This window comes from Diadema antillarum, unplaced genomic scaffold (genome assembly GCF_040938485.1).
Source record: "Diadema antillarum isolate AM-2024a unplaced genomic scaffold, OU_Dant_1.0 scf00000198, whole genome shotgun sequence".
In the NCBI taxonomy this organism is placed as follows: Eukaryota; Metazoa; Echinodermata; class Echinoidea; order Diadematoida; family Diadematidae; genus Diadema; species Diadema antillarum.
In genome coordinates this window covers 635,532-659,706 of record NW_027271087.1, presented here as the reverse complement: position 1 = coordinate 659,706, position 24,175 = coordinate 635,532, and the positions used below count along the sequence as shown (strand labels likewise).

The 24,175-nt window shown below is 40.2% G+C and overlaps 1 protein-coding gene across 1 annotated transcript in view; it reads right to left on the bottom strand.

Annotated features, from left to right (window-relative positions):
* Positions 1-2,871: 2,871 nt before the first annotated feature.
* LOC139723737 (ras-related protein Rap-2b-like) overlaps positions 2,872-24,175 on the bottom strand; it is a 57,614-nt gene continuing 36,310 nt past the window's right edge. The window contains exon 2 of the mRNA XM_071634952.1: positions 2,872-4,136. The gene's annotated coding sequence lies outside the window, so the exon portion shown is untranslated. The remainder of the gene's footprint in view (positions 4,137-24,175) is intronic.

The following is a 24,175-nucleotide window of genomic DNA, read 5'->3' as shown; positions in this document are numbered from 1 at the left end:
CTGCTGAGAAGTTGCCTTTGGTACATAAAAATATACAGCAGACAAACCCTGCAATGTGTGGATTAAAAAGTTTCCAAATTTCCAAAAACATTAAATATGGTCAGGACGTGCCTTTTGCTGTCCTGACATGGCTTATTACACAAATGGGAGTCGGAAGGGAAGCACATTCTCCTTCCTCGTTTACCAAAAGAAAATAAAAGGCTACTAACAGCAACTGAAAAGACCACTGTGTTGAAGTAAAAACAGTCTTGTCATTACATAGAAAAAGTACAGGTTGCGTTTATAAATGTACACTGGTAAATACTATAAAATCATTTTTTAAAAAGGTGTGGCAACACAACAACGATTAAGATAGTCTTAGGATTATATGTAATATGATCCCTGACAGTTGAAAATAAAAGAAGCTAACTTCTTCTTCTTCTTAAAAAAAAAAAGAAATCCACAACAATAATCAGCAAATCCTACAAATCATATTGCTTCATAATACAAGTGTATGTGTGCATGACGTTAAAAGCATATTAAGTACCTTAAAACATATCAGAGTCCACAGAACTCGGTTGTCATTGCTACATCTCCTGCCATACAGCACGCACGGACATTATGTCTTCGCATTGTGTTATGCTAACAATCATTTTCACAATTTCACCGGCAGGAAAACCGGTATGACCACTGGCAATTTTCACTCATTTATGATAAAACATATGAAAAAAATTAGAAAGGCATGTTTCTTTAAAAAAAGACAAGGTGGTTAAGCACTATAAGAAGCGAAAATATTACCCCAAAAAATCTTCTCTCCACAAATGAAAGGGCATGCATAGTTATGACCAGTCAAACAATGCTCTCTGTCTAGCAAAGTGAGGTGGTGGCCTTCTTACGGAAAAACAGACACTTTAACATAGAAACATGCAAGGAAAACTATGATGTTGCTAGCAGTCACCACATGGCAAAGACATTGACAGATGAATAGCTTTAATCATTTCAGACAGAAAATGTCCTCTTAACTTGTTTGGCCTTTAAAGAGACTGTGCATGGTTCTTGGAAAACATTGCAAATAAATCCAAATGGCAAAAAAAAAAGGGAAAAATCTGTTTTAGTTTTGCATTTATGGTAATAATGAAATCGTATCATCATTGTATGTACCTATCAGGTTGGGTCGATAAACTTTTGAAAAACTACCTCACACACAATGATTGTTATTCAAGAATGAAAAACAAAACAAAAACATACTCGTCCCATATATCGATATCCTTGTTGGTAATATTCAGCCCAGATACATGTAGTTATCTAGCAAGTTGAAATGATACGCCAGTTTATTTGGATGCTGTTCCAGTATGATGGAGATTTTGTGACAAATTGTGGAAGGACTATCAAAAAAGAAAACCCATCAATTTCTCGGAAAAAAAAAGCAAAAAACATTTTCCTTCCAAAAGCATTATTAGATCTTGGAACGATAACTCATGTGGGGAACTACACATGACATCAAACTTCAGGCATGACTGGCCATTTGCAGGTCATTCTCATGCATTCTGATCCCCATGATGAACCTGGCCCTATTTTATCAAAAGATATAAATCATAATCAATTTTAAATTTCTATAACACACAGGCTGCCATAGACTTATGATAGAAATCAACTTCATAATTAATCTTAACTCTTCATAAAACAGGGCCCAGAACTAATAACATAAAAGACGCATTCAGCCCACAAGGAACATTCTCCGTCAAACAGACAGTCTGCCACTTTTGATGCTGGGCATAAATACACTATTGTACCATCAACCCATGAGATTTTGCCGTACTTGTACATGCAGTATGACATCTTGTGACGTGAAAAATGAGGTGTGATTTCAGCGAACTTCCCTTTACACGACCGAATAAGTGAAACATGATATGATAATCAGCGAATTAGTTATGGACAAAGGATGGAGATGATTAGTTTCATTTCAGCCACGCTGACCTTGAAACTGTCCACCGCCAAAACTGAGAGTGGTCATTACTAACAGCAAAGGGCTAGAGAATGGTCACTGCTAAGAAATACAATTACATGACTATATCAATACAAATGATATGTGTGGATTTCAGTGGTCAAACCTCGCATTTGAATAGGTTGTCAATAATCAAAACTCCCTATGTGGCATGACTCAAGACTACATACTTGGCCCAAGAGAGGCGGCTTCAGTTACACTTCCTTCATGGCCGTTAGTTGGCTTCGTATAATGTGTCCATTTCTAGACGACACACATAATATGCTCTGCCTTCAAGTGAGGCATTAATTATGACAATGAGCTCATGTTGCTCAGTCCATCCCCCCCCCCAAAAAAAAAAAAAATGCTTACGGCACTTTCCATGGGGGGGGGGGGGGATTATTCAGCACAATGCGACATTATGACAGTGGGGTTCCTACATTTGATTGCTGTTTCGATCTGAATACTTGGCAAATGAGGGCTACAACCTACACCATTGTTTTGATTCAAAATTACTTGTGAATTGACATTATTTCACTTCTTTCAAACAAGGCAAAGAGAGAACGAGGGAAGAATTTTAAAAATGCAGGCGCTGATTTTACACAAAAAAAAAAGTAAAAAAGAACAAATGTATTTAGAAAAAAAAGTGGGCAATAGAATGTGTGGGATGAAGACATGACAGGGAACACAGAGATATGCCTGCAGCAATTCAGAATGGGTGACGTCACGTAACATACAAGAGTGCACATTGCACAATACATGGTATGCATACGTAACTGATGCGTATGCCTTCCCACACGTAGCAACCGTTTCTTTGCGCCGCGAGCATTGTCGCTACATTCAGCTTCAATGTCACAGCAGAGCATGAGAGTTTTTTTCTTCTTTTTTTTTTGGGGGGGGGGGGTGGGTAGTATCAAAGGAGGGTTACAAAAATACACCGTTGAGCTTGAGTTGCTGGAAGTGGAGTGGCCTCTGTTTTGTCGTATCCATGCAAGAAGGGAAAGAGCAAAATTCAGCAGCATACACAGCACAGCTCGCCAGCTCTTAGGTAATCTTGTTCCGTCGGCATCACTTGATTAATGCTCTTCCTCATGCTGCGGTGTTGTTCATAATCCTTCTCGAATTCTGCACTCATATTGCATCAGCCTGACTGACTGACTGACTTAAAGAAAGAAAGAAAAATAGACGGTCGAAAAACACTGCATGCAACTACCATACCATTTTTTGGCTTTTTCCTGCATGCTTGGCTGAATTCTCGAGACACATGTCATGTCCGGCTACATATCGCACTGGGAACTTTGTACAGGTAGAAAAATAAGTTAAATTCCTATCCATATCTTACATGTACAAGTGTGCGAACATGCCGAGTCCTATTTACACATAACACGGATTGTCATTAGTATAAGGAGATGAGCCTTTTTTCGTCAGTCACTTTGAATGAAAACTACACTGTTTTGTTGAAAGAATAAAGAGACATACAAACAAAGAAACAAACAAAATGTGAGAGACAAGTCATTTCAAAAGAGTGTCTCTTCCGCGAATATCTAGGTTAAATATCTTCTGTTATAGTTTACACACAAAATAAAAAGTGAAGAGTTTTTAAAAAGTTCACACACCCACTGAGCCCTCCCTAAGGCTTGTTACCGTGTAAGCCAATCGCTAGACAAATGTTACTACATCTTCTTGTCCTCTTCCTCTCCCCGCACGTGACAAATTTGGCATGATTAACAGAAAGGTGTCGCATCGTCTCGCCTGCACTCCGCTCAGGTGCGCAACGACCCGTGACATTTCATTCCAAGGGTGCGACCGCGCCGTCTGGGATCCCTTATCACTCCCCCCCCCCCCCACCTCCTCCTCCTTCCAACGCGCAGGAAACTCTACCCGCGACACACATGATGCTCCAGAGCGAGTCTCACACGAAGAGGACCCCAAAAGTTGTTGGATGAATCGATGGATGAATGGATGGATGAACAAAGAGATGGATGGATGGCTGGATGGATGGATGGACCCAGTTGCAAGTGAAGAGGAACGGGAGGACACCCTCAGAAAGCTAGGGAAGTGGTGGCCTTTAGCTGTTGCCATGGTGACTGGAGGAAAGATGCAAGTCTCGGCGGCGATGTGGCTTGAGTTGATTTCTTGCGTTCCGATGTTTGGGCGTGGCTCCAGTGGAAGACTGTATGGACAAAAAGAAAAGAAGACGAAAACTTTCATCAATGGAAGGCATTCTCTTTGAACTTGCCAAAATTCTAGCAATTTTTTCCTGGTACGATGTATGTAAAGGAAATGGGCCATCATCATACCATTCTTATAATCACTTAGTAAAGTCAATGTTTTTGAATAGAAGGAATTGCATAGTCCAACAATCAAATGTGTCCAGCAACCATCTCTATCCACATGTGTATGATAGTTGACGACTGAAAATTTGCCACTCATCAAACTGAAAAAAAAAACCCTTACAAACATGATGATCACACAACTATTAGCTAGTGAAAGCTTTTATTGTATTCATTTTACAACATTAATCACACGATGACCTTTGATCAGTCATGAAAGAAGATACAATGTTTAGTATGAAGATATCATGAAGAGAAACTCTAAATTTGAGAACAAAATGATGAATAAGGGATTTTATTTCGGTGTGAGTTGAAAATCCATTCAGTCCCCCTCCCCCCCCCCCCCCCCCCCTCCCCTAGTGAGTGGGAAATGTTCATCAGGTTCTTAAACCTGTTTTGGCGTTTTAAGATGGGATAACAATGTTCTGGACACCCCACCACAGGTCTTTCATCCAAATGCACATGGCTGGTGCCAGCTCCAGAGGCAATGGCAGCAATTGCTTAATTTCGGCTGGGGTCGTCTGAGGTCGCGAGGGAGGTAATTGCATTTATGACAGCGCACCCCAGATTGATTTGGACTTTCAGAGGGACGGACCTGTTCTCACCGGCAGCGGCAGCGGTAGTGGCAGTAGCACAACCTTTCTCACAGTTTCGGGTTGCCCCGATGTCGTGTGGCATTTCCATTAGCCAACCACATTCGCAGGACTTTTGCGCATGGTGATAGCGTGACGGTTTTTATTTAAAAAAAGAACTTATTGCAATACACAAATATAGGAACCATGGCTATAAATATCTCTATCAAATATTCTGCCAGCACCCCTGCCCACAAAAGTAAACACACACACAGGATGTAGCTGCTGTTAAAATTGATTTCAAATGGGAATGAGGTACTGTAAAACATGATATATTCGCGGCATGAAATTTTCACGAATTGGAGCCGACAGCCTTTTTCGTGGCATGAAATTTTCGCGAATTGCTTCTGGCATTCAATGTATGTAGTGTAGACAAAAGCTTTTGCGTGCATTTTAATTTCGCGAATTTTGGCGCTCGCGAAATTCGCGAAATTAAAATGCACGCGAAAATTCCTCGTTTTACAGTATAATGGGTTATCGTAGCTCCTAAAAGGGTAATAGAGCATACATTTCAAGTTGAACTGTTGATGCAGGGTCACATCATATAGTATGGTGGATAGGATAAGGAGTAGATAATATATAGATCGAGGTCATCCAGAAACTGACAGACAGACAGACCTCATCACATTTCTCAATAATTTCCAGGAAATAGAAGAGTGTGCACTAGTTATTTTCAGCTGTACTTGGCACGCAAAAGAAACTGAATGTCCCCTTCCTTTTCCACTCAATTGTCTGAGTGCAAACCACAACTGTCATGAATACTTCTCTTCCTGCATTTGGATGGACACTGATGTGAAAGAGTAATTTATATTTCATATGCACAAGCCATTACATGTACACACATGTTGGTTCTAAAATGATTTCTTTCAGACTTCTGTTGTTAGTTTTCTTCATATCACTTTGTTTTGGGGAAGAAAGGGACAGAACAAGACAAACCCCTTTTTCTTTTTTTAACAGATTGCTGGGAGTATGGATTGGTTTTGATTGGGTTCAGAGGTTAATGTGTTCTGCATCTCATCTATGTTTAAACTGTCTATCTTTTGTATGTCAAAGCTAATATTCAAGGAGACGATTTTGAAGTGAAGACCATGATCTAAGTTTAGGCCATGGACTAAAAATAAGCAAGGAAATGACATACCTTATGCACAGAGTATCAGTGCACGGTTATTATTAGATGTCTGTTGGCGTGCACAATCTGTCACGCACATTCACATGTATGCACAAGAAGTGTGCATAGACCACGGACTAAATTTAAACCACCTTCGTGAATATGGGCAATAGAGTTTTTAAATGGCTGGCATCCGAAATTGGTGTTGAGATGTGCACAGGCAACATGCCCCATGCGTAAAACGATGCTTGTGCAGACACACATGTATGCACATTTCTTCAGGAAAAACATTGACACTGTAAGCTGGGGAGTCTATAATTTCAGTACTAATTCTTCTTGCACACAGCACTGGTTGGTCATTGTCAATCCAGACTCATTTTTAATTCGTGTATCATAAAAATTTGACTCCAAAGTGTCTGCATACCTGGAACATTGAAACTGTACAGAATGATGTTCCAGAGGGTAGAATGCTTATGTGGCGGACCACTGCAGACTTAGGTGGACCACTGCAGACTTAGGCGTGACTTTGGGAAAGGGGGGGGGGGGGGGGGGGGGGGTCTCTGAAGGATGGTAGGAAGTCAAACCAAGGGGAATAACCCCTGCTCCTAATCTCCCTCCCCCCCCCCCCCCCCACCCACACACACACACACCATTCAAGCTTGGCCTAGGACATGAGACCTACTACGACCTTTGGTTCGACCTCATAAATAATGTGCAGCCCGAATCTTGGGAGCTGGGTGAGACCGCACTGAAGTGAAAGATATGTGGGCTAGTTGAGAAAGAGGACACACATCTCACATAATGCCGTGCACATTCATGCTACGGCTATGCCTGGGAACAGCACCAGAAAAGGGCAGGCAAACACACACACACACACATACACTGCACATTCTTCCCATTGCATGACAAATAATGCGTGCACGATGGCCATCATTCATTACACGCTTCCCAATGGACATTATATTGTATTTTGACGGGCAACAGAGAATAGTAGCTATGCTTCACTCTTTCTACTCCTCCTCTCCCCCCCCCCCCCCTCCCCCAGCAAGTCTACCATGGAAACCCCCCCCCCCCCCCCCTTGGATAACCCTCTAAAGCACACAACACACCTCTGCATCATGTCAATTGATAGTCTACCACCAGTGATGACAGAGTTAATGTAAAATGTATCACAATAATCAATCATACCATTACCATATTTGTTTGCGTGTGTACATTGCATGTGTGCATCTTCAGAGATTGTAATCAGTACATGAGTATTACTTAGAGGGTGATCTCATAATTTTGAGTTGTGGGGGCGGGGGATGCCCACCAAGAAAACATAGACCTAATCAAAATAAGAATGATGACAAAATAACAATAAAAACAAATTCACAATTTTGATTCTCATACCCAAATGAGAATGGAATACAGCATGATTTCTCTCATATCCATCATGCTGTGCTGAATGCAAACAAAACCTATGTGTGTTTGTGTGTCGTGGGGGGGGGGGAGGGGTGGGAGAGTGATTGCTTTGGAAGAAGACTTTCATATGCATTACAAGTGCTTTTCTGGAGTCTTTACTTTTTCAGAAAGCTGCATACTCCTACCACGGTAAATTATGCTAAATAATGCCACCGTCCTGAATTACCGTCTTTGGGTTACACCAATCAGTGGTAGCAAACCAGCTACAATACAACACCAAACCCCTGCAGAATGCAACAAAACTATACCTCTATCACTGGTTTCAAAGAGTTGACAATAAATCACATTCCCATTGGATAATACCTCAGGTAGACCAATAGGAAGCAGTCAACCAAGTCAAACATGGGAGTCAATGACCACATTACAAAGCCGATTTGGGCTACAAGAAAAAGCCAAATGAAGCTAAACTCATGCCCCCCCCCCCCCAAAAAAAAAAAAAAATGAGGACACACACAAAAGCATACACAAAGACATGTATCGGACAAAATCTGACTTCGCTATTAGATGCTACATACATGTATAAATGGTCTCAATAACACCCTCCCTTAATACTTTACACCATAAACACTGTACGAAGAATGACCCCATCACGCTGCACTCTTACCGGTAGGTCCTATACAGTATGTGTTCCTGTGAAGCACTTCATGAAAGTACACAGTATACTTGACACTGGAGAGAAGTCTTGGGTTAGGGGTAATATTACCAGGACATTAGACATACAGTCTCCGCACAGCCTACCCACTGAGGGAGCCCTCCTCGAAAATGGAATGACACTCCTCTTTTATTTTCACAACTCGCTCTGATTACAATGCGCTGCAATCCAGGGGCATTGGATTCGCATAGCTCATAAGGCTGACCAGTGTCAGCTTGCCCCGAATAGACCCTACACGTACATACATACATATGTACCAAGGTATTTGTGCATCTCTACTTGGTATATTAAGATTTTGTGCATGTGTGTATGCGTGTGTGTCCGTGTGTGAATATTGCATATGTTTTGCTATTATATTCATTTTTCTGTACCCATTTCGAAAGACCCGATTTCTGGTTGATCTGTAATTCTGCCATGTGTCAAGTTATCAAATCTGCCAGTCACTACTCCACCCCACTTTACTTTCCCAAGCCCTCCAATCAACACCCCCTCCCCCTCCCCCCCCCCCAAAAAAAAAAAAAATAATAATAACAATAATAATAATATTCTGCAAATGCAAGCTAGCACCTTTATGAATACCACAAATCATTTCCTTTTGTATACAGATGTTCTGGAAAGAGCAAGCAAAGAAAACAGACAAACATTCATGGCAACAATGCCACGTAACATTTTGACTTGTGTGCCATCATTTTCACTCGACTGAAATCCCACAATACTCTCATGACCCTCTGAGAGAAACCTGCCATGTGAAATTTTGAAGATATGGTAGTGCTCAGTAGGTTGTGGGGAGAAGGGGGGGGGGGGTTAAGGACAATTAAGAGAGAGAGGGAGAAAGACAGGTGACACATCATTGACCACTCATGTCTCACAGCGACCTCACGACAGGATTAGCAGCTTCTTAGAAGTTGGCGAAACCCAATTCGGTCGCCCATGAACAGGCTACGCTACGCGCTCACCATGAACACAAACGACCTGCCCCTAGGACCATTGTGTTGCTGAATGCACTTGCCAGACTTTGCCTGTATATGTACCAGCCAAACCAAGATGCCTTTTAAAGACCCTCATCAAGTTTATTGTAAAACCAGAAATCTTTGCTCCATGTAACTTATGCAAGTGCATTTCACAAGGAGTCAAGATTTACGAAAATAAGACCCACAAGAAAGTGTCCGCCTACAAAAATCTTACAAATTGGCAAATCTTCGCAAATTTCTTGAATCTGATTTTGAGGAGATTTGATGAATCTCAACGATTTCATCTAGTCTTTCTTCAATATATGAAAGATATGCAGTAAAAGTTTCACGTCGCAAATGTCTCTGATTGTACGATTACCCAATCACATCAATGAAACCACATGCATAATCATATCCATGGTTTGGTGGTGTATCCGTTTATTATAGATTTGACAGTTCATGGTTTATAGTGTGTTAGAAAATGCACTTTATAAAGTAACCTATTTTCTTTCATTCAAGCCCTCAGCTGTTCATTTTCAACGAATGTATGCAATTATTTCAGTTGTCAAATTTCAGAATGCCTCTGAATTTCTGAATTTATACCTGATTCATTAATTGGCACACATATCTAAATGGATGGTATAGCTTTGGTTGAGGTGGGGATTCAGGTTTTAACTTTATGTGAGATAATTAGAAACCACTTATGAAATAATTAAAGAGCATACAATTCTAAGAGGAATTCAAAGTTTATTTGATGAAAATCGGTTTTGAAATGGCTGAGATATCCAAAAACAAAGTATAGAAAAACAAAGATGTCCTACATGTAATAAATGTTAGAAAAAATATCATGAGAGCCATGTCTTTGTTGTCAAAAAACATACAAAAGATTTTTGTTTTCATGGAACTGACTTCCTTCATATTTGATTCCTCAAACTCATCAATGGAAGCCAATCTTTAGAGATCATCCTTAACAGCATGTAACATCAGCACGAACAATAGTACACACACCAGGAAATCACCTTATCTCCATAGTCAACAATGGTCTTGTTTACTTACACGATTAAATCATGATACAATAAAGGCCGGCACTCGTGGTCCAATGTTCGATCAAATAACCATAGGATGTTAGCAACTATAGGTGCATTCACATACATGTATGAAGTAAAACGATGATTTGTCAGCACCATTCTAACTGATGAAATACAGTTGTAATAAATACTGCAGTGATTCACTCTGTGCCATTCTCATTCGCGACACACAAAAGCACCATGGTTCTTCTGGCCCCAAAGTATAGCTCTGCATGGTTCTAAGCACTGCACATCCTCAATATCTCCTATGCTTCATCAAAATTAGGAAGTTTGTTTCATAGTTGCTCCAGTGATAAATTATGGTTTTGTTTGGTCCATCTTGCATATTCCACTTCAATGCTGTAAAAGTGAAAATTTTTGCGGTGTTGAAATTTTTGCGCATTTCGCGCAACCAGAAACTAGCGCGTAATTAAAAGCACGCGAAGATTTTTGCTTGCCATATGTTACAGTAGTTGATGTTTTGATTCCGTGGAATTACAATCCTGCGAAACTCTTCTTATCCAGCCGAGCATGAAAAATCAGTCGCGCAAAAATGTCCACTTTTACAGTATACAGTTCGGCACTTTATACCAGTCATATGCTAGTACAATGTACAAGTCATAAAACAGTATATAATGAATAACAGTGTTCTTACAAATTTTGTACCTGGTATGTGCGATGCACCTTCACATCATACAATAACAAACAGAGTGGAGAGAATGCAGAAAGTATCATGTAATGTGAGAACTACAACATACGACTCATAATCAAATCCCACATTCGAAGTTCATGCAAAGTTTGAATGACCAATCTATAATACCACGGTATTTCACTCTGTACTTTGTGGTGTATCTCCTGGGGCCTGTTTCATAAAGATGAAGCATAAGTTGCGATCAATCGCAAATTGTGTTTCATAAACAACTTTGCGACTGATCGCAAGTAATGCTCAATCCACTGAAAGTTAGGCTTGATTTTTCTTTAAATCAAGCATAAGTGCCTTTACATATGTATGAAACAGGACTTATGCTCAATATTGAACTTATGTTTGATTCAACGAGTTATGCTCAATAAATCAAGCATAAGATCAATCGCAACTCTTCATTAAACAGGCCCCTGGTGTGTTTGTATGCACACTACAACTCACAGTACGAAACACCGTGACATTTCACCTACGTGTGAATGTTGATTGTACCTTGTGTATTTTCTCCCACCAGCTGATACCACTTCCTGGCCTATCCCGGAATATTAAATATCTCCCTCACACTCTGATAAGGACACCATACTGCATGGGCAAACTATTTCTCAAATTTCACTTCTGCTAACAGCGATGTCTTAAAGTGGCACTTCCATCGATCCATCACAGGTTCAAGTTTGTACAACAGTCCACAGAGAATCCAAACATCATGTTCCCAGATCCGATTCTACTTTCAATTTCTGGCTGTCTGGACGATATGTGCTGTAGTATTCACACAATAGCACCAACAAAAGCAGTGCTTATTTCTCCCCCCCCCCCCCTCCCAATGAGTGATCACACAGCCATCACACAATTGAGAATGGCAACAATGGAACCTCATTGCTTCTACTCCGATAATCGTGGTACATGCATGGTGGTTTAAACGTTCTCTCAGTTGCGCACGATAAGTAGAGGGCTTCGTGCTGAGCGCAGAGCAAACAATTTCCATGGAAGGAAATGGAAACTTAGAAAGTGCAATTTCACGCCAAGTTCGGGTCGAGATTGATAAACAAGAGTGAAATGAGACTGAAAAGAATGGTAGTGGCTTTAAATCGGATGTGAGTATTCAGGGAGAAAGTTATTGAATTGTCCACATTTTCGCTATCATAAGTAACATTGGTAGCAATCAAAAGTAACAATTAGCTGAGATGATGATATCATCAATATATAACAATTCTCCAATTGGTCTTTGCATACACAAACACACACACACACTCATACACACACATACAAATTTTGTACACAGTACTCTTCGAACATTATCACTGTGGCAACCTAAAACTGCCATTTGGCAACCTAAAAAACTCTACAGGTTGCCCGGCTGGCAACCAAGGAAAAAGGTTAAGTGAGAGCCCTGCAGACTCACTCAATATCATATACCGGTACATCGTGCTTTGCAGGGTGTTTACAGGTGACCGATAGATACCACTTGTTCACTTGTTTCAGGCAACTAAATCTAACTGATGGGCAAGTGAAATAAATAGGCACTTGTCTGTTCACAGTATTGGGCTTCTTGCCCAAATACCAAGTTGGGCAAGTGGAAGAAATACGGAACGTCAATCGAACACTAGTAATTACAAGAGAGTTGAAAGGCCATGCATGACATACTGTAAAACCAGAAATTTTCCTTTGCACGAAATTTGTGCGAATTTCAAAAGGAGGCAAGATTCACAAAATTAAAATGCATGTGAAAGTTCTTGTCTACGCTATATGCATGGAATGCTAGTGGCATTTTGCGCAAATTTCATGTGCCCAAAAAGGCCGTCAGCTCCAATTCGAGAAAATTTCTTGCCACACAGTACACTTCATCTTATTTGCACATGAGGTTGCTGGAACACATGAAATCCCAAAATCTTTCATTATGGTTCATTATGAAACCACTACCATTCTGTTGGATTTGACTCCTTTTATCAAAGCCAGTTTAAATAGGGTGTAGAAATTGCACTCTTTGCACCCCCCCCCCCCCCACATAAATCAAAACTTTATTTTCTGGGCCCCATACACAACGTGTCATGTAACATAGCCAAAGCAAGTACAGTGCATTTCAGTGAGTGTGAAGTCATATCAGGTTCAGACAGGTCGGAAGTTGCAGCCGACATCTATAGGCCGACAAGCCACGCGCAATAATTGTCCCACTGCAGGATACGCAAGGAGCTTCCCAAGCAGGCATCCATGCAATTTTCAGCCCCGTGGCTGCCCGTCTGCACAAATCGCTCCTCCGACACGCAGATAATGAGACACAATTAATGTGCGCTCAATTATCCCACTTTCATTACGCAGACATTGGGATTCAGATTAAATACACGGAGTCCACTGGGTGGGGAATTACTGCACTGATGGCTCAACTGTGATTGAGACATACTGGACTGAGAACTCCTTTTTGTTGTTGTCTTTCTTTCGATGATATATGACTAAACTGAACATATACGAAAAGTAAACATTGCAAAGATATTTTTCTCACTAAACTCTGTGACCACCCCCCCCCCCCCCCCCCCATACAAACAATGTATGAATGTAAACAAGTTCAGGATATTTCCCCTCACTCAAATTTTGGCCAACTCCCTACTCCCCTCCCCTCCCCCCCCCCCCTCAAGTTTGGCATTTGCACCAAGAGACAACGCTCTTTTGATGAATGACTGTTGCTTTATGAAGCAACTATAAAAGAAAAAAAAATAAATGAGGGGGAAGTGATAATCATTGACACAGTTGCCATAGCAACGACAGGAGAGTAAATCATGTGACTGGCACTCCAGAGAGTGAGAAAAGGAAAGGAAAAAAAGAAGAAGAAGAAAACAGATGGTTTCTGAAAACAATACAGTCGAAGGGCCAAGCATGGTTGGAAATGGACACCTTCATCAGTTTCTAGCTGGCAGCCTCTGACGTCTTGTCTGCTCCAAGCGACTGCACACGACTCGTGGCGCGATGGTTGTTCACGCTATGCCTCTGCACGACAGATAATTTGGTGATTCGCTGCATCAAATATGAGCCAGTCCTGTTGCACGACAGGTGAGTGGAATAGATTGGAAAGGTTCATGGAGGCGGAAGAATGGTGGAGGTTGTCTTCTTTTTTTTTGGGGGGGGGGGGGCATGTGGGATAGATAGATAGATAGATAGGGGTAGATAGATAGATATTGATAGCTAGATAGATAGATAGATAGATAAATAGATAGATAGATAGATATTGATAGATACATAGATAGATAGATAGATAGATAGATAGATAGATGGATAGATAGATATTGATCGATAGATAGATAGATAGATAGATATTGACAGATAGATAGATAGACAGACAGATAGAAAGATATATAGATATTGATAGACAGACAAAAAGATAGATATAGATAGATAGATAGGCAGATAGATCGTAGATAGATAGATAGATATTGATAGATAGATAGATACACACAGACAGACAGACAGAGATAGATATAGATACAGACAGACAGACAGATAGATAGATAGATAGATAGACAGACAGACAGACAGATAGATAAATAGATAGATACAAGATAGATAGATACAAGTCCCTTCCCCAATCAAGGGCAGACTCAAAAACTGTCTCCCAGAACTTTTGCTAAATCTCCCCCTCCAATTCATGCTGCCATTGCCAAACATTCCCATATCACTTAGCTCCACCCATGAATATTACTGCTCCAGACACAGGGAGTATCTTTGCCAGAATCTTGGCTCAGGATTTTTGTGTTTTTTGGCAATCACACAGTCCGTACTGTATGAATCTTTTCAAAGACACTCCTTGCACAAGGATACAGTCTGGCAAGTCACATCGAGGGAGCAGATTCTATTGACGATTCATCATCTAAGTGTTATCGGCAACCCCATCAGCCCGTGAACTTCCATACCGAAGGTCAATATCGGCAAACAATCGACTTCAAATGGACGATGGACAGATCCAATCAGTGCGTCTGCCACAGAAAGATCAATACTCACATATAAAGAGCCAGTGGACATGAAATGTCCTTAACCGATTCAGAATAGGAAGACCTTTTAGGACGACAAGTTGCAGGTATGGATTTCGTACAGTGGGATCTTCTCTCCCTCTCTCTCTTTCTTTCCATGTGAGTCTACTACACTCTACACCGCCACCCTCGTAAAACACAACACACAATACCAGTCGAAGGGCTCACATTTCAAGGCCTCCAAATTTGTCGAAACAAACACCAGTTCAAGTTTTTTCCATGGGCCGAAAGACCAACATCTGCAAATTCCCAGAAAATTTTTATGTGCAGAGCACAAGAAATATCACATGAGCATAATAAAATATGATGCTGAAAACTTTTTTTTACTTGTTCAGTCGGGGAGGCAGTATTCTTCCATTCAGCTTTGTGAAATTATGCAAACACACAGGACACATATCCTACCCAAAAAACAACAACAAAAAATAGTTAAAAACAAAAACTCGTTTCAACAGGCTATCCATCAGTTGTTACATTTAATCATATTATATCTAATACAATATGTATCCAAGAAAAAGGTAACCAGAAGCAGCCAGCAGATAATGCATTATTATGAGCAAAATAACACAAAGAAAAGAAACAGGTACAGGTATGGCCATTTGAGAACGGCAGAACAAAACAAACATTGAAAATAAAATATTTGATAAATGGTTCTTCTGGGAAATCAAATAAAATCAATTTAGTCATGTGACAAATATGCTTCTCATCTTTCTCGTAAGTGATCTACCACTTCCAGCAATTTAAGATTCCCTCTGCGGTACAGCTTCTTCCGCTCAAGCTGGCAACACTTTGTAATGGCTTTATTTCCACCATTACAGAACGAAGTCTGTGTCTGCATACATATCCAGAGATAGACATTGGGGTTTTTTTTTTCTCCAATACTTTTGTGTGCAAAGCATAAAACTTGCAGTACAAAAAAGCAATACAGTACCTGTACCTCAAACATAATATGTGACCGTGCACCTCAAAACGAACATAAAGTCGCACACACTGATTTTGCGTGAGGACTGAAAATAAGTGAAATGGGTCAACCTAGCCGAACTTGACTTTTTCATATTTTCTGAAAGAGCGGGTCTTCTTTTACATTATGCTAAAATTTGGTATCATAAAACGGGCAGGAAAGTGTGTTTTTTTAGCAGTTTATCTCAAACATTTTTGGTAGAATAGTGTGATTAGGTGTGTCTTTAGAATCCCTTTTTCATTTCTGAAAAACCTTGTCCACACTCTTCACTTTCAACTCTAATAACTTTTGAAAGGATACTGCTACTGCTTTGAAAGTTGGCATTAATTATAGACAGAATGTGTTAATGAGGCATGCTTAATTTCAGTTTAATCTGATAATCCCTTCATTGTTGTTACTCTGGTGGTTTACTTCCTGTTTTATGTCCCATTCATCGCACAGCCAGCGCAGTTTGTTAAAGATTAAGCGCTTGAATAGACACTGTACTTCAGAGCCTCTTTTCTCAGTTCACACTTTTCCTGAGTTTGTGCTTTCTTTCCAATATTTAGATAGGTTAGGAGAGTCCATTTGATTTGAGTTATACATCATTTTAAAGCTTAAAGTCTGCTCTTTCAGAATATGGTCTTCACTAAAAATTCATGTCTGGCGACTTTTTGTTTGTTTTGAGGTGCAGGGTCACATATGATGAAGATGACGCATTTAGTGCCATCAAAACTCTACATCGGCCTATGATTCGATCAGGCCACGTGGTAAAAATTTCCTTGTTACTTGTACAAATTCTTGAATTGAAACAAACCAAATATCAGTGTTTCCTTCCAGAAATAATTCATCTTACTCATCAACTCAAAACTGTTATCTGTGACTCAAATGAGACAACTCTATCAACATATATTTCAACCTAGTATGATTATATGCTATGAACCTGTTTGTTAGCTTGTCTGTTTTTTCAACATTCCAAGTATAGTCACAAAGTCACCTACATTGTAATTCCTGTAGATTCCCATGATATAAATGCATGCAGCAGAAAGGTAAATCATGCATTATCATGAGATGACCGGAGAAATGTATAACGGAATGTCAATGCTCTTCTCAATACTGAATCTGTTGGTCAGCTATTGGTATTTTGATGAATGAAGCAATTGGTACAAAGAGCGCCCTCTCTTAACAATATTTTGAAGGGCTTATTAAAGGGGGGGGGGATAAATGGCAATATTTTAGACCATTGACTCCAAAGTAAGGTACTTCTCTATAGACTTAATGCATGGCAGACCCTGTTCCAGTAATCAGTGGGTCATGACAATGGGCCAAAAGGGGTTGGTAAAGCTCCACTGCCCACATACAATGATAAGGACACCACTGAGGGCAGCATTTATTTATCCATTATCCTTCCACAGTGCTACCAGCCATTCTGGAACCTTCCATAGTCCTGCCACTAATGGCTGGATCACCTGAACCATACAATAGTGAATAGGAGATTATCCCCTCATAATCCCTAATTACCTAGAAGGCTCTGCATACCTCACCTACCCCACTTCCTCTCTTTAGTGTACATTCCAGCAAGGAGCTTCAACAAGGCCAAAGGTTAGAAGAATAGTAACAACTTTTGACAATTCCAGGTAATTCACCCTGGGCTTTCTGATCGTCCTATAAAGTAATCCAAACCACTATTAACATACAGGGCACATAGACATTTGAACAAAACATTGCCATACCCAAGGCAACAAGACCAAGTCAACCAAATGCTGGATCCACAATGTGTCATGCAATGAATCTCCTTGAGATATTGTAGTGTGTTGTAACTCGGCAGTATCACGTCCAACACTTTATAGGAAAATGTTGACATGGTTGTCCTCCTCTATAATACCAAACATCCTGAACATTATCTAGACCTTTGAATTGATGAGACATTTATCACACATGTGGGTATAACTGCTTTTACATTTTGCTGAGAATTTCTAGAAACAATCTGAATCAAAAACCAGTGATACCAAGAAATATTTCCCTTTTTTTTTCATCTCAGTTGTCTACAGGCAAACAATTTGTCATTAATGATGTAAAAAATTGTGTGTAGACTCATTGTAGATACCTCCAGTGCTTACCTTAGTGCCCACTATTTCACCATGTAAAAACTTTGGAATATTCTATGAGATTGCTATGACAGAAGGTTTTTTTTTTCAGTGTAGTATAATCAGCTCTGATATGAAGGCTAACCCGCAACTAAGGAAAAGAACTTGACCTGTCTCCAAAATCATTTTAAAAGTCAACAGAGAATGTACTTTGACATTATACACACACCTTCGCAGACATGTTGATATCAAATTACTCTTAGCCCTGAATACAGTCTACACATGTGAGTTGTACACTACGTCTAGGTACCTGTATATAGTTGATATTCAGCTGCCAAGATGCCTTTAGCTCTTCATGCTTTGGCATGGGTAGATTTATCCTCCCACCTAGCACCGTCACAAATTTCGAATGCAGTGAAAATAGAATTTGCAGAAATGTAATCCAGTTTGGCAGCTCTCCCCACCCCCCCCCCCCACCCCCCTTCCCCCAGCCGCGTTCACTGTCCTACTCCACTATCTCTCAACACTGGTACATAGCAACGTGTCAGTCCTTCCTACAGGCTTTGATTGTAATCTTAATACCTGTCGCATATTGAATGTACAAAGCATAGCAACAACAGCATCACACACAAAACTTGGGGCGTGATTGCAACGGGATAAATTACAGATACTACTGCTACTATTGTTATTAATCGTAGTAGCATTAGTATCAATAGTAGTCATTGTAGGGGTAGTAGTAGAAGTACAGTAGTAGTAGTAGTAGTAATAGAAGAAGTTGTAGTAGTGATAAACTTTAGTTGTAGCAGTGGTTGTTGTAGTGGTGATCGAAGTAGTAGTAGTAGTAGTAGTAGTAGTATGATAGTGGTAGTAGCAGTAGTTGTAATAATAGCAGTAGAAGTAGTATAGTAGTAGTAGTATGATAGTGGTAGTAGCAGTAGTTGTAATAATAGCAGTAGAAGTAGTATAGTAGTAGTAGTATGATAGTGGTAGTAGCAGTAGTTGTAATAATAGCAGTAGAAGTAGTATAGTAGTAGTAGTATGATAGTGGTAGTAGCAGTAGTTGTAATAATAGCAGTAGAAGTAGTAGTAGTAGTAGTAGTATGATAGTGGTAGTAGCAGTAGTTGTAATAATAGCAGTAGAAGTAGTAGCAGTATATAGGAGGAGGAGGAGGTGGTGGAGGAGGAGGAGGAGAAGGAGGAGGAAGAGAAGGAAGAAGAGGAGCAAGACAAGAAGGAAGATGAGATGGAGGAGGAAATAAAAGAGAAGGGGAGGGGGAGGAAGAGGAAGAATAGGAGGAGGAGGTGGTAGAGGAAAAGGGAGAATTCTTGTTGTTCCATCTCTCAAAACTCTTTTTTTTTTTGTAAACTGCTCCCATGGGCTCAACAAAGATGACCTGGTATATCATACTAAAAGAGCTTTGCGATTAAGTCGCTAAGTAGTTACGTAGATGAAGTCGCTGGGATGTGGCACCAAAGAGAAAGCACGGCCAGCCCCTTATACCACCCTCCCTCTCTCTCTCTTAATCTTGTTCATCTGTGGCCATTTTGAACTGATTTCCTCACGTCAATCGATCGGGCTCGGCCGCCACTCCGCCCCAGTGTGCGGTAAACGGCTCGTGACCTTGGTCACTCTAGCTTGTCTAATCTACTTCAGCTCAATGAAGGAAAGGGAAGACAGGGAGATCGAATGGGGGGAAGACAAAAAAAGTTTTGAAGAAGAAGGCGCACTAGACTCTAACCACGTTGTGGAGCAGCGCTTGATTTGAATACTGCCTCATTAGGCATGGCTCAGAACTTCACGCAGGAATTTTGAGAGCAATTGTGGCTGCATTATCGATCAACATCCCACTCATCCATGAGCAAAAAAAAAGTGTAGAATTTCTGAAATTGGGTTTCTTTTTTTTTTTTTACCCCTGAATGTGATTTTAGCATCAAACACTCACACAAGCGAAAGAGAGTTACCAGCATTGGTCTTTGCAATCAATGCATGCACTAATTCTCCCACATCTTCACAAACTGCCAATCTCATTTTCATTTTACCTTCTGCATACCCCCTCCCCCACGGGGAAAGAAAAAAGAAGAATTAGCTCAAAGATAGAAAAATACTTTTAATACTATCCATTCACAAAGCCCTATAGTTAACATCCTTCTAATATCTGCATTATAAACTTTATCATCAAAGTCTCATGACATACACTGTAATTCAAATATCTTTGATGAATTTCCAGATTTCCAGCACAATCTTGAATAAAAATGGTGAAGTGCAGATTTCTGTGTCTTCTTAGACACAATTACAGAAGAGGGCACGGTAACAGCACATTTCTTCTTCGGACTTCCACAAACTAACAGCAACTGCACGCAGCTGGTGGCTTCTCGCTGTTTTTACACCAGTTTCGTCGACATTCCTACTTCTGTCATCTCACAAAGCAAGCATCGTAAGCGATGAGCACACTCGTTCGGCTGGGGGCTTGGCAATTCATTAGGCCGGCAGCCCACTTTGCTTCCCAGACGCATGTCTTCTGTGCAGATTAAGAAAATGACTTATCACGGGTATACGGTATCGTTGCATGAGAAGGAGAGAGAGGGGCTGTTTTCACACTAGTAGAGAAACGCAATTGCGAAGCTAAATTAATCTGATTATTGATTACAATTAGAATTATTGTTTGTATACACGACCAAGGCAGATTTCACTGATTCTAAAGTTTTAAATTTCAGAGCGAGAAGAGGTGTGGCGTCCTTCTGAATTCCCATCAATCACTCTTGAGCGGTAAGTAGCGCACGCTTTGACCACTGTGCGAGTATTTGAGGAGCACAGTATTTCTGCTGAAGTGGTTGAAAGGTTACTGTTAGGCTCTACGCCCAAGACATGATGTGGAGGTCAATCTCTTCACATGACTGTATCTTTCTGTAATTCTGGAGAATTGTGGTTGGGAAATACCACCCGATACACGAATCAAATCACCCTCCGCCATTCTAGTTTGCAAACACATGGCCAAAATGCATCATTTGAATCAAGATCCTAGTGATAAGTCATTACAATAGTGACTCAAATTATTTTGATTATTGCACATTCGAGGTATGTGTGAAAACAGCCAGAGGCTGCGTTTATCTACAATGTAACTTATGACGTTTCAAAATGCGTTTGGAATGGTATTTGCAAACATGGTTTGAAACACGATTCTCAGGGTGCAGCGTTTATGTAACCATCATGTAATCGCGAGTCAAGTGTTGTCACTGCACAGCTACTTTGCACTGTTCGACCCAGGAAGTAAAGGTCAACTGCGTACCACCAAACATGCCTCATCATTTACACAAAAATAATGGGCAGAAAACACAACCGGAAACAGCTGGAAGTTGACCTTGAGATATAAACGCGTTTCAAAACGCCCTTTGAATGGTGTTTCAAATCAGCGTTTTTAAACGTGTTTGAAAACACGGTTGCATTCATCTAACCCCCTAAAATGCCTCAAACGCATTTAGGATTGTGATTCTGCATCAGAAAAGATCACCAAAAAAAAAAGAAAAGATAAATGCAGCCTGAGAGAGCAAGCGGGAGACTAGCCTTTTGCTTCTCCTTTGCTGTGGAAACTGCCACCATGTCAGCAACGGTTGTAGAGTGAGGAGGAGGTTCATAAAGAGAAAGAGAGTTTGGGAGGGGAACGGGGGAGGGGGAGGGGGAGAGATGGGGGAGTTAGGTGGTGGACCAAAAGCTTATCCACAATGGAGTGGGCAAATTCTCTGCAGATCTATCACAATATTGGCCCTGGCTCATCCCCTCATCAATCCTGCACTGCCGAAAAAAAAAACTGGGCAGACAAAGTCTCTTTTTGTGGGTTTTTCTTCCCATTCTGTCTTCTATTTTTTCGGCGGACATGCAGGCTAGGAAGCGGCAGTATAATGATCACGGAAGATCAACCCAAAGAGCCAGCAATGGGGTCGCTCGTCAATCTACCTCGCTCCCCATTACTGCGGCTAACATCTGATGGGTGCTCTAATAAGGGTGGGCAGGGGAGAGTGCGGTGGTGACGCGGAGAGCTCCCCCCTTCCCAGTGTTCTTGCATCCCCAGCTAGTTTACGACTCGCATACCCCCATCCGAGTGTCACCCTTTACTCGTACTGGAAAGAAACTGCAACTACTGAATGAGCAGGTGGGACTATCTTAATCAATAAATGATTTTACACCTGACCATACGTGAACTTCAAAGAATGCATTCAATGTGACAGACCACTTTCTCTTTCGAAAGATAAAATCTTCTCTACAGAAATCATGCCTTAAGACACCATCTACAAGACTACAGTATGTTTGGCAAAGATCGCAGGGAACAACTTCCATGATGATGTGCTTCACATACACGAAGTCAAACCAGATTTTTCTCCATTTTCTGACCCCAGCTGATGGAGCACAGGCTGATTCTCACTTTTCAAGATCCCCACAAAAAAATCCCATTAAAGGTCCCATTTACCTTTGGAAGCAGTGATTTAAAAAATGTTTAAGATATCACATTTGATGCATATGTGTAGGTCAGTTGTATCACAAAACATCCTACCATACAAAATTTTAGCAATAAAGCCTAAAATATAAGGATATATCACTATTTTTCTAAATAAACCATAACTGTAGATGGTTTAGTCTGGAAACATTTTTATTATGACTTTTGTTCACATTTTGTATATTTTACAATACTTAACATTGATTACACTGATTCAAACTTTTACAACGGTTGTTTCTATCCCTATCTCACATTTTAGAACTATTTTGAAGCACTAATGCTGTTTTTTGTTTCATCTGCAAATTATGCCTTTAAATAGCATAAACAGCATTATGATCCAAATTCAAAGAAATCTTGTGATTTGAGAGTTTATGTAAAAATATGAGAAATAGTGTGATATACTTAGCACTGCAATGTGTATGAACACTGGAGCGAAAACTCCCTTGATTTGTTATCCTGTCATTCAAAACAGGCATTTCTGATTTTATCTATTTATTTATTTATTTATTTTTATTTATTTTTTTTGGGGGGGGGGGAATAAAATTTTAGCATTTTAACTTGACCTTTTGACCCAAACATTTTTCTGAGAGAATGTTTATCTGGTAATATATAAAGTATACACTAAGCTTCATGATAATACATTCTGGCATTGCAGAGATATAACGGGAAATAGTGAAATTTTAGCATTTGACCTTGACCTTGAGAATGTGCGCCCACAAGTTAATAGGCACAGCTTCCTCCACTCTTAAAAATGAGCCAAGTTTCAATTGGATACCACAAACGGTTCTTGCGTTGCATCTTCCACAAAATCCATTACGGATGGACTGATAACCTCAAAACATAATGCCTCCAGCGCCATTTCGTGGCAGAGGCATTCAAAAACAAAATGCTTCTCTGCTTAGCAAAGGGAAGAAATAAAAAACATTCCTAAATCTTCCTTTTGTTTTTCTGCACTGGCTACAGACACTTCTCTGTTTTGGTTGCTCACGCATTCAAAACATAACACTTTTAGCATCCTACAACTTGTACGCACGCACACCATGCAACATCAGAAGTGTTGTGATTTCCGCATGCACTCGGCTCGGTTCCATCTCCTATACAAATAACACCATGCAAATGATGGCTGACTGTATTTCAAGTGAAACTTTACTCTGCGATCATGGACCTAACTCATGAATGTTCGGCCAATGCTCTGATGAACAGAATAAACCCCACAAGAATGAACAGCTGGTTAAAATCGGAAGAATTGAAAATACAAAAATTTAAATGCTGGTTTGGAGTCTGAATTGTTCACATGTCGACAGCAAACGATGATGACAGTTGCAATCAAATACGAGATGAGGCAATTGATATCATTGCATAATTTTCTCTCTCCTACTGACTTACACACAAATTTCCAGCAAATTCCCTGTATTGGAAGGAATGAAAATAAAAGACATTTCCTTTTATCAAATCAGTCTAGAGGTATAGCTTTCTTTTTCATCTTAACCAATTGAGGATGGACTGATTTTGCTACCACGCATTTCCCATAGACACCTGCCCGAATATACTTGGTACTCGTCCTCAACGGGTTAAATGCCTCAAGAAAGAGAGAAAATAATAGTGCCTGATATCACTTTTTTATGAAAAATGAAAAACTTGAGATTTCCATATTAAACATCTTCATATTTCTTATTGGCCAATTCTAATATTAATTAAGCCACACTGTGCATGTGAATACTATTTGTATTTCCCTAAAAAAAAAGAAATATCCATACATATATATATATATATATATAT